The 12,726-nt window shown below is 44.5% G+C and overlaps 1 pseudogene; it reads right to left on the bottom strand.

The window, feature by feature from the left end:
* Positions 1 to 255: 255 nt before the first annotated feature.
* The window catches only part of LOC135557154 (cilia- and flagella-associated protein 61-like), a 39,973-nt pseudogene continuing 27,502 nt past the window's right edge, over positions 256 to 12,726 (bottom strand).

The raw sequence follows: 12,726 nt of genomic DNA, 5'->3' as shown, positions 1-12,726 counted from the left end.
AAAATATAGTTGAAAACTCTCTAGGTAGATAGTGTGGTCTACAGCTTATCATGAGATACTCTACCTCATGCGAGCAAAACCTTGAGACTCCCTTAGATATCGTGCACCAGCTGTTGTTTACATAAATGCATAGTCCCCCGCCCCGTGTCTTGCCAGAGGCTGCTGTTTGTCCAATCTGATGTACTGTCCAACATGTGCCCAATCTGTGATTTAATGGATAAGCATCATAAGGCACTTGTTGGACGGCAGCAGGCCTTAAATCTTGGCCTGAGTGTAGTTGGTGATGAGGCGGTCCAGGTCGGCTGGAGGGTTGATGGCCAGTTCCAGGGTGAGGTCGAAGAAGGGCAGCAGAATAGCAGCCAGCTCCTGGTCCACCTCCCTGGAGTTGAATCTGGAGTGTGACCACTGGTCTGAGTGGTAGTGCCGGGGAAACTACCACAGCCCAACAGCACGGATGGTGGAGTCGCTGGTATGGAAGGTGGTGTCTATGACCAGTCGACCATCGTACACCAGACTGGCATTGTTGTTGGACTTAAAGGCATCGTAGTCCACCCCATTGGAGGAGAGGTTCATGAAAACCCACAAGAAATCAAGGATGTGAACAGTTTTACTAAATTTTTATCAAAACCCTTTTCTACCAGCTATTTTACACTGCTCATAAGAGGATGAAATCGACAATGAAAATGGACAATAAGAAAACAACAATGATTGAAGCACTTTGGAGAAAAAAGACCACAAAACCACTTTTGTACAATCCATTTTAGAGCTCTCTTCAACAATTCACTGAATCAAGTATAAGGTTACTGCACCCTAGTTAGAGCCCCTCTTTTCTCTCAGAGCTGTTGTGTTGAACTTAAAGAGCACTCCAGCCTGAGAGGTTGACTGTCACTGGTGAAGGACACAAAGGTGATTGACTCAGGACGCTGTCCGTCATTTGGCCAGAAAGCAGTCGTGGTGAACATGGACCCCACTTCTCCAAGGTCTTCTCCACCGTGTGGTTACTGAAGCAGGAGCTGGGGCTGCAGCTAGAGCCTTCATCAGTGGGCAAGTGGATACGAAAGCCTTCAACACCCAGGTTTAACAGAATCCTCACACAGGTGTACACATCGATGGTGTTGCTGTGATGATGGTATTACCTGTCGCGCCAACATAGAAACTAGACATTCAAACAAAGAACAGTGATTGAATGAATAGTGAGCTTGATGCAATTTACAATCACAAAAAGAGGATTGATTGAAATCTATCACAGCCAACCAAATTACTCAGACGCTACGTGGATGGGGAAGATCAGGTCACTTGGCAACAAGGGGGCAAGGCAACCAAACAAATACTGCCTAATCTTCCCCTTGTCAGGGTGAGATGAGAGCAGCTATCCCTGTGACCTCTGAATTCTTACAGCTCAGCCTCTGTATGTAAGACATGCCTTGGTGATGAAAACACAATTATGCTAATAATGACAGCAAAAGGAGGATCTAAATGAGTTTAGACTCAGTGAATGGGTTCTTTGATGCACAGGCTTCGGAAGTGACAGCTTTCTGCTCGAGGTAGGCATTCCTACCCTTGGGCGTATTATCCTAAATGGGAGGAACAACAATGGTTGCGTCCCAGTTGATTAGAGCTTGTGCCTGAATAAAGTAATTTATTTAAAATTAGTTTTGTAGAAACAGAAAGCAGTTTATTGAAGGCCCTCACTGTTTTCCAGTTATTTTCTGTGGCCCTGTCCATGGTGCTGAAGTGGATAGCTACAGCAAAGCCACTGCATAGTACAATACTGCACATTAAATGCATGCTATATTTCTATGATTTCTATTCATTATTATTCCTCCTTTCTCTTTCTTATTCTTCCATTCCTTTCATTTTTTTTGAGAGGGAATAAGGAACAAATAAAATACAGCCATTTCCAAAACATTTTCATTCTGTCTATAACATTCAATTCATAGTAACAGTAATTTGCATTTTGTAATGATATCCTCCATAATGAACAGATCCCCTAATTAGTGAATATAATAGGCTTAATCTGGATCACTGCACATCTCATATTCCTTCAGAGGAAAAAGATTAATTCCACTTAATGACATCAGTCTTTTCATCAGCAGAAAACAGAAAACCTTTTCTCCGGCTACGTTCCAAATGGCACCCTATTCCCTTTATAGTGCACTACTTTTGACCAGGACCCACAGGCTCTGATCAAAAGTAGTGCACTATATAAGGAATATATTACCATTTGGGACACAGCCTCTCAGAAATTAATGTCACCCTGTAAATGGAGAGAGATGGAGGAGGCAGACCTGGTTGAGAGAGATGAAAGATTTCCCCCTTCTCACTAATTACCGTTATTATTCATATCCTATTGAATAATGGCACATCAGTGGGAATTAATGTAAGGGGGTTATCATGCCTTTAGCACTTCCTACATAGAGTACATACAGTGAATTCGGAAAGTATTCAGACGGCTTGACTTTTTACACATTTTGTTACGTTACAGCCTTATTCTAAAATGGATTACATTGTTTCTTTTCCTCATCAATCTACACACAATACTCCATAATGACAAAGCAAAAACAGGTTTTAGCAAATATATTAAAAGTAAAAACACTGAAATAGAACATTTACATATGTAGTCAGACCCTTTACTCAGTGTTATGTTGAAGCACCTATGGCAGTGATTACAGCCTCGAGTCTTCTTGGGTATGACGCGACAAGCTAGGTACACCTGTATTAGAGAAGTTTCTCCCATTCTTCTCTGCAGATCCTCTCAAGCTCTGTCAGGTTGGATGGGGAGCGTCGCTGCACAGCTATTTTAAGGTCTCTCCAGAGATGTTCGACCGGGTTCAAGTCCAAGCTCTGGCTGGGCCACTCAAGGACATTCAGAGACTTGTCCCGAGGCCCCTCTTGCATTGTCTTGGCTGTGTGCTTAGGGTCGTTGTCCTGTTGGAAGGTGAACCTTCGCCCTAGTCTGAGGTTTTGAGCACTCTGGAGCAGGTTTTCATCAAGAGTCTCTCTGTACTTTGCTCCGTTCATCTTTCCCTCAATCCTGACTAGTCTCACCATCCCTGCCGCTGAAAAAACAACCCCACAGCATGATGCTGTCACCACTATGCTTCACCGTAGGGATGGTGCCAGGTTTCCTCCAGACATGACGCTTGGCATTCAGGCCAAAGAGTTACATTTTGGTTTCATCAGACCAGAGAATCTTGTTTCTCATGGTCTGAGAGTCCTTTAGGTGTCTTTTGAAAAACTCCAAGCGGGCTGTCATGTGCCTTTTACTGAGGAGTGGCTTCCGTCTGGCCACTCTAACAGAAAGGCCTGATTGGTGGAGTGCTGCAGAGATGGTTGTCCTTCTGGAAGGTTCTCCCATCTCCACAGATGAACTCTGGAGCTTTGTCAGAGTGACCATTAGTTCTTGGTCACCTCCCTGACCAAGGCCCTTCTCCCCTGATTGCTCAGTTTGGCCAGGTGGCCAGATCTAGGAAGAGTCTTGGTGGGCCCAAACTTCTTCCATTTCAGAATGATGGAGGCCACTGTGTTCTTGGGGGACCTTCAATGCTGCAGAAATGTCTCTACACAATCCTGTCTCTGAGCTCTACGGACAATTTCTTTGACCTAAAAATGTATAAAAACCTGTTTTTACTTTTTCATTATGGGTAGATTGTGTGTAGATCGAAGAGGACCATTTTTTATTTAATCCATTTTAGTATAAGACCGTAACGTAACAAACTGTGGAAAAAGTCAAGGGGTCTGAATACTCTCAGGAGCTAGCCTGGTTACTAGTCTGTTTGTGCCACTCCTCAACATTTGCTTGGCATGACAAGGAGTGGCAAGGACTGGAATGTTTGCACAAACAGACTGGTACCCAGGCTACATTCATACCCTCCAGCTTTACAAAGTTCATCAGCAGCCACTGGTAGAATGTAGGTGGTTGTTGAGGGTGAAGTGGTCTATCTACGGAGGGGCTAGGAGCTGGCTGTCGGGAGGAAGTTGGCTTATGTCCACACCAGCGGGACAGGGAACCTAGCAGGGATGAATCTAGAAATCCTCACAGCAATCATTCAACATTGTGCACGTAAAAAGAAAAAGCACAGTATGTCATCAGTACAGCATCAGGGCGTTAAGAAATGATGATGATTATGTCGAAATGACTTGCACTACCTATAGGACATTTTTCACCTTTTTTATTATTCACAATTCACGTAACTGCCTTTTGCTTGTTGGAGTAGGCTATCCATCCCCATTTTCAGAGAGTGCCCCTCGTCTGATTACCAAAGACAAGCTCCTCCAAACTATTCAACCTATAATGCCACATCAACGGCAGACTTTTTTGAGAATCTGCCTCACACATAGGCAATGATACAATTGACAGGAGCTCGTATTTCGATATAGACATGTGAATGTATAGCAGAAATGTAGGCCTACAGTGCCGCGAGAGAAGCGGTATATGATATCGTGCTTCTGACCCAATCCTATTTAGAGATGTTGTTGTTTGTTTGAAAAACAGATTTGTTTTTCATCTAATTTGATTAAAAAACACTTATTATAAAGATTCACTGCCCATGGGTTTATAGACGGGTTGGTTGTTTAGTAACAAAACCGGAGCATGCTCAACTATCAGGCGGGGTTGGCTTGGACTGTTGACCGTCACGTAAACTATTTTGTCTCCAAACGTTTATTGAAAACAGAAATACATTTGCACCATGACCACTTGTTGCCTCTCCAATACATCATTTAAGTTGTTAGTTTTTCTAGATAGCTCATTTCTGCCATATTAGCGTTGACATGACAAGAGTCAGAAACACCTCAAAACAAGTCAATGATATCAATAACACGATACAACCGCGCAGAAACGAGCCACCTACGATTCCCCACATGACAGCTTCTTGTCGTTGCTGCTAGTTATCTGACGGTTCAGTTGGCCTTCTGCCAACCCGTCTAAAGTAAGAATGTGCATTACTCGAATGCAATGCAATTTCGTCTGCTATTTCTGGAGAAGTGCAAATCCGATCTGTCAGATGGTTCCACGAGGTTTATAAAAACATCACATTTGCCAGCAGTGTAATGGAAAGTGGACATTCCCATGTGTCTTTATATTGGATATTCAATCCAGCTTCTGAATAGATGGGATGTGCGTAAAACCCTCCGTAGTCTTAGTTGCCTTGTCTGTGTTACACGCCCACGGAGAGCAATTGCGGTGCCTGTAACTGTATTCAGACATAGCCTATTTAAAGCAAGTTCTTGTTTCGTCAGTAGTTTAGATCATTTAATCTTGATGATTGACTACTTTTGCCATGTCCCATGTCCAGGCGGCAGTTTACAGTAGGCCTAGCCCCTACGGCAGTGTGAATGCTATAGCCTATGTTTAACAATGTATTTCCATATTGAAGCAATGCAATTAGATCAATGTGGACTACAGACATGTTCAACATGATCAAATACGGGGAAGGTTATTTAACGAACTAGGCTATAACGGACTAGCATTTCAATTGGAATTGATGACAATGGAATACATATAAAAGGGTAAATACACAACTTGAAGCAACCACATATTTAGCCATGGAGCACGTTCTGATTGGCCAGTCAGGGGCCAAGCCTTGACACACCCACAACTTATTCATCAAAATCTAGTCCTTTTGCGCCACCGCCAGCTATTGCGCTCATCATTACTGTACGGTTGTGAAAATAGCAAAAATATTTCTGACACACCCCTGAACCCTATAACGCTACCACCAGCGCTAAGATTTACTATTGCGTTTTTTTTTTTAAATGGAGCACAGCGTGCTTTTCACCTGACACTATTACATAGTAGACCAGAAGTGTCAAACATCCGGCCGGCGCGAGGAGGTCCAATTCAAACTTAAAATACTTTAAAATAACTTAAACCAAATCAGAACAGTTTCTTGACAGTGTTCAGCTCACTAATAATCCCCTAAATGAAATATAAACAGTCAGGGAGCATATTATTTTGCAAATTTTGACAGCGAGGAAATTATCATTGCGGACCTCGCTGAAGACCGAATGCGGCTTCCGAGGCAAAAAAAATGGTCACCCCTGTAGTAGACCTGTGTGTCATATTTCCCTCTAACCTGGTACTGCTGGCCTGTATAGAAGATGAGGTGATCATAGGGCACCTTCCTGACCCCAGACACCAGCACGTGCTTGACTGCCCTGTCGATGCCCACCATCTTGCCCGTCACCACTTTGATCCAGGTGCTGAGAGACAGATGGGTATTGTCCCTGTCACAGTAGCCATGGCTGTGGGTAGTGGACAGGGCGAGTGGAGTTAGTCAGCTTGGCACAGTCTACAACAGATGTTCATGTTCAGATGTTCATTATGCAGCAAAGAATTATGTTAAAAGCTTTTATAGAGCCTTCTGAAAGGTGTGTTTGACAGGCGTCTGGGTATTATACAGGCCATTTCTGTGTCCATGAGATCAAAACGATTCCCAAGCTCTGATTTCCATTGACATTGATGACGACAGTCTTCCAGGTAGACCTTGAAGGACAGTAAGGTAAGCTGCAGGTATCTATCTTGTGGACAGGAATCTCATCTTTTCATTGGTGTAGTAGCCCGGGAAGCCTTGCGTGGAGATCAGAGTCATGTTATTGAACCTGCAGGTGTGGGCCTTGAGCAGGGAAGAAACACAACGATTTCTGGGAAGATGACCTTGCTTCTGACAACTCAGTGGCCTTCAGCCAGCCTAGGAATAATGCATAGATAGATTAACAATGTCCAGTGAATACGAGAATGTGTATTTTCTGAGAGATGATGACCTCATCACACCTTAACACAAATGGTCTAGCCCTGATGAACAAATGGGTGTATTTCGGCAACAGTTGTCTCAGAGTTCCTGTTCCATTTTGTAGTAGTGGAAAAATCGAAATACTAGACATGCAGTACATTGGTTCAGGAAGAACAGAGGGAATCACAGAGATATGAGCTAAGGCTCTATCTGCAGTGTGTTGTTATTCTCTGAGAGCTGAGTGAGAGGGCGCAGATGCAACTGAATGCCTCCATCTAATGCCCTTATTGCATTTCATCTCCATCGGTATACATTAAAAATCCTTTATTTTCTAAGCCTCGTAGTAAAAGCCCTTCCTTTGTTTAGTCTGCTTTTGTCCCCAGCTTGTAGTGTTCCTCTTATGTGTTTACTATCAGGAGTGTAAAAGGTCTCTTGTGATGTAAATGTCCTCCTTTGTTCGGTGCCAAATGGACATTATCCCTATTGGTGATACAACAGAGAAAGCCTCAATGGTGCTGAGTGAAAAGGAGATGTACACTGGGCTGAGCCATGTCATGTCAAGCTTTAGATCGCCTGCAAGTCTGCTGCCTGTCTCTGGGAGGGAAAGTGATCTGGTCTAAGTTGTACATTTGTGAATGAAGTGGGGGGGGGGGAAACACCTTTTCATGCAACACAAACAGACGTGCCAACGCAATACTTATTACGACCCTTTAATGTCAATAGATTTTAACACTCGGTTTGACGTGTAGAATAAATAACTCAACCATGGTCTTTGTTCACAATGGTAGCCTAATCCAGTGTGTTCCTTTTCAGTCAGTCAACTTCAGTACCACATACTATGTTCGCACTCTTGCGGCTTCGGTTGAAGGATCTACAGTCACGCCCGCCAAAGGTCAAGGAATTCCTCACCTCGCTGTGAGCCCCGCCTTCCACAGGTGAGAACAGTGAGGCTCGGATTCATTACTTTAATTACACCTCAGTGTGCACACTACTAAAACAAGCATTTGGAACACGAGACTGTTTTACGTTGCGCCAACTAAATTGTCCCTTAGTTGGCGTGCTCAGCCACTGGAAGTTGTGTGCTGAAGTTTGTATGCTTCTCAAAAGTCTCCTAATAACGAACAATTAGTTATTCTTTGTAATTGATTGGCCTGGCTATAGCAATAAGTAAGATGGCTAACGTACCTGAAACGACGAAAGCTAACACGCCGGGTTTGTTTTTTTATCTGTATTTAACCCTTATTTTACGAGGTAAGGTGACTGAGAACAAATTCTCATTTACAGAAAGGACCTGGGGAATCGTTACAGGGGAGATTAGGGGGGGATGAATGAGCCAATTGTAAACTGGGGATGATTAACAACCATGTCCCAATCAATTCAAAGATACTCACGTTGATTGTCTTGTATGGCTCGGTGCATGCTCAGGCTGCCCTCGCTCAAATCAGTTTGTGTGCAAGACTAGGGGACGGCTGGCAATGTTCCCTTACTAATCCGTGGCACAGGTTCTCTTCACAACAGTGTAACATTCTTTAGGGGGCTTTGTGTTTCCGGTAGTGACGTCCTCTCCCGCATGCACGTACCTCGTCCGAGTTGCGGGACGCAGAGATGGTTCCAGTTCTCTGCTGCCAATGACTGGAACGAATTGCAAAAATCTCACTCTTTAACTTTAAGCATCAGCTGTCTGAGCAGCTTACTGATCACTGTACCTGTACACAGCCCATCTGAAAATGGCACACCCGACTACCTCATCCCCATATTATTACTTACCCTCTTGCTATTTTGCACCCCAGTATCTCTACTTGCACATCATCATCTGCACATCTATCACTCCAGTGTTAATGCTAAATTGTAATTATTTCACCTCTGTGGCCTATTTATTACGTTACCTCCCTACTCTTCTACATTTGCACACACTGTACATATATTTTTTTATTGTGTTATTGACGGTGCGTTTGTTTATGTGTGATGTTGTTTTTGTCGCACTGCTTTGCTTTATCTTGGTTTACCTGGTTAAATGAAGGTGAAATATATATTTTTTTAATAAAATAAATCAAAAATAACATCTGCAAGCATGCATAACTCCCACTGAATGAAACTTACTAGCGTTCCCCTGGGAATATGGCAACCCCATTCCTATTTTCAATTCCTGGAGTTTGAGAAAGTAGAGAGAGCAGGGCTTGCATGTTCCTCCGATGAGGAATCTGCGCTGCTCCACAAAAAAACAAAGCTGTGATGACAGTTCCCCCACATTTTGTTATGTCAAACTGGGTGCTACATCAGCCATTGCCGGAGTCCTCTGTGTCCACAAGGGAGCCGGGGTTCATGCAGGGCTATACAATCTCACGGAAACACAACGCATGTTGGAAGCTTGTCTATGTTTAATGCTCCTCTCGTACCCCGCGTCCCATGCTGTTCACGGGGTTCAAAGTGTTTAATCAATCTCCCCAGCGTGGGAGTAATAAGTTGGGGGATTCGCTCCCTATGGGGAGGGGGCATTATTGGGATTCATTGCTGATTCCTGCCTGTAGCTCACTATTCCCTATGAGGTGTCTAGTGATACAGGTTATGGGCCCTGTAGGTGGTTGGTAGCGAAGTCGAGGGAACAAGCAGGGTTGGACATGACAATGCTATTATCCAACACACAGTCTCTGGGATTCATATGAACCTCGAAATCGCCCAGTGCTGGGAGCCAGCTGGTTACCAGAATGCACCTCACCACCTAAAACGAGTGAGGCTCATTGTGACAGTACTGCCAATCGGGGACATCACTGATCACCGAAGCCCTTGTACCCAGAGTAGGCCGGGCTTTAGGTTAACCTTGGCACAATTTTAACAACCTCGAAGTTCCACAGTGTTCACGGGTGTCAAAAGTGTTGTCTTCAACATGTGAGTTTGATGGTTGTCAAGAGTGGTGGAAATGGAAGAAGAACCAATCTCTCCCAGGCCACAAAGTGGTGTCCTGTCCATTCAGATGACATTGGGAGGCTCGCTGTCTGCTCCGTCCAGTGGCGCGCATGTGCAGTGTCACCATTGATCATGTGAACAGTGATGCGAGGGTACAGGCTACAATTTATTGTGTGTCTCTCACACTTCTGCAGCGTCATCACGTTGACTATTCTTGAGGCCTCAGCGCCCGTTTTGAGTTAGTAAATATTCTCCTGTCTCCAGAAACAGGCAACACGTGTGGTTCCTATGTCGAAGATCCAGGATGCTGGTACAGCCAGTGTTTCCTGGTTCCGAAAATGGACGGAACATTGGGCCCCATTCTAGACCTACAGTACCAGTCAAAAGTTTGGACACACCTACTCATTCCAGGGTTTTTCCTTTAATTTACAATTTTTTACATTGTAGAACAATAGTGAAGACATCAAATCCATGAAATAACACATGGAATCATGTATGAACCAAAAACGTGTGAAACAAATCATTTGAGATTATTCAAAGTAGCAACCCTTTGCCTTGATGAAAGCTTTGCACACTCTTGGCATTCTAGCAACCAGCTTCACCTGGAATGCTTTTCCAAAAGTCTTGAAGGAGTTCCCACATATTCTGAGCACTTGTTGGCTGCTTTTTCTTCACTCTGCATTCCAACTCATCCCAAACCATCTCAGTTGGGTTAAGGTGACCGGAAACATGACCGAATACAAACAGTGTAGCTATTCCCTCCGCAAGGCAATCAAACAAGCTAAGCGTCAGTATAGAGACAAAGTAGAGTCACAATTCAACGACTCAGATACAAGAGGTATGTGGCAGGGTCTACAGTCAATCACGGACTCTAAAAGGAAAACCAGCCCCAATGCGGACCAGGATGTCTTGCTCCCAGACAGACTAAACAACTTCTTTGCTTGCTTTGAGGACAATACAGTTCCACTGACACTGCCCGCTACCAAAACCTGCATGCTCTTCTTCACTGCAGCCGACGTGAGCAAAACATTTAAATGTGTCAACCCTCGCAAGGCTGCAGGCCCAGACGGCATCCCCAGCTGCGTACTCAGAGCATGCGCAGACCAGCTGGCTTGTGTTTACGGACATATTCAATCAATCCTTATCACAGTCTGCTGTCCCCACATGCTTCAACCATTGTTCATGTTGCCAAGAAAGGTAAGGTAACTGAGCTAAATGACTACCGCCCCGTAGCACTCACCCTGGGTCTCGCCCCCGCCCTGTGCAACTGGGTCCTGGACTTCCTGACGGGCCGCCTCCAGGTGGTGAGGGTAGGTAACAACATCTCCACCCCGCTGATCCTCAACACTGGGGCCCCACAAGGGTGCATTCTCAGCCCTCTCCTGTACTCCCTGTTCACCCACGACTGCGTGGCCATGCACGCCTCCAACTCAATCATCAAGTTTGCAGACGACAATACAGTGGTAGGCTTGATTACCAACAACGACGAGACGGCCTACAGGGAGGAGGTGAGGGCCCTCGGAGTGTGGTGTCAGGAACCTCACACTCAACGTCAACAAAACAAAGGAGATGATCGTGGACTTCATGAAACAGCAGAGGGAGCACCCCACTATCCACATCGATGGGACAGTAGTGGAGAGGGTAGAACGTTTTAAGTTCCTCGGCGTACACATCATGGACAAACTGAAATGGTCCAACCACACAGACAGCATCGTGGTGAAGAAGGCGCAGCAGCGCCTCTTCAACCTCAGGAGGCTGAAGAAATTTGGCTTGTCACCAAAAACACTCACAAACTTTTACAGATGCACAATCGAGAGCATCCTGTCGGGCTGTATCACCACCTGGTACAGTAACTGCTTCGCCCATAACCGTAAGGCTCTCCAGAGGGTAGTGAGGAATGCACAACGCATCACCGGGGGCAAACTACCTGCCCTCCAGGACACCTACACCACCCGATGTCACCGAGAGACTGAAAAACAGCTTTTATCTCAAGGCCATCAGACTGTTAAACAGCCATCACTGACATTGAGTGGCTGCTGCCAACATACTGACTCAACTCCAGCCACTTTAATAATGGAAACAATTATATAATACATGTATCACTAGCCACTTTAAACAATGCCACTTCATATGTTTACATACCCTACATTACTCATCTTATATGCATATACTGTACTCTATACCATCTACTGCATCTTGCCATCTTGATGTAATGTATCACTAGCCACTTTAAAAAACTTTTCTCTTTGCTTATTTGAGCTGTTTTTGCCATAATAGTATTTTACCAAATAGGGCTATCTTACCTCTACCTTGTCACAACACAACTGATTGGCTCAAACGCATTAAGAAAGAAAGAAATTCCACAAATTAACTTTTAACAACCTGTTATTAATTGAAATGCATTACAGGTGACTACTGCATGAAGCTGGTTGAGAGAATGCCAATAGTGTGCAAAGCTGCCATCAAGGCAAAGGGTGGCTACTTTGAAGAATCTCAAATATAAAATATATTTTGATTTGTTTGACACTTTTTTGGTTTCTACATAATTCCATATGTGTTATTTCATAGTTTTGATGTCTTCACTATTATTCTACAATGTAGAAAATAGTACAAATAAAGAAAAACCACGGAATGAGTAGGTGTGTCCAAACTTTTGACTGGTACTGTACATGCCCTCAGCAAGCAGCTGAGAGTGACTAGTGACGACGGGGATCGAGGCGGCAAGCAGCGTTACACACATCCATGCTACTGTCCTGTATTCAGTCTCTAGGCTTCATAGGAAACCAGAAAAAGAGCTTTCTGGCACAGTCTCACTGCATTCTGTTGACTCGCTCATGTATCATGCTTTTCTATCCCAATGGAGGGTGTCCGGGCTCCGGCTCTGCTTAGCTTCATTTTGGCTACATTTCGGCTGGGTCACTCAGTGCGTTTTCTCCAGTGCCTACACCTACTGGGAATGATGGCTTCTGCAATGGAAGTCGCTCCCATGGGGCTATTGTTGATGCGGCCCTTCCAGCTCTGAGTGCTAGCCACTCACTTGGACTCATCTTGCAGCCTAAGTCGGTCACTTCGGGTGACCCAGTGGTTG

Source organism: Oncorhynchus masou, chromosome 16, assembly GCF_036934945.1.
Source record: "Oncorhynchus masou masou isolate Uvic2021 chromosome 16, UVic_Omas_1.1, whole genome shotgun sequence".
NCBI lineage: Eukaryota > Metazoa > Chordata > Actinopteri > Salmoniformes > Salmonidae > Oncorhynchus > Oncorhynchus masou.
Note: the sequence above shows the minus strand (reverse complement) of the source record. Positions and strands in the feature narration are given on the sequence as shown.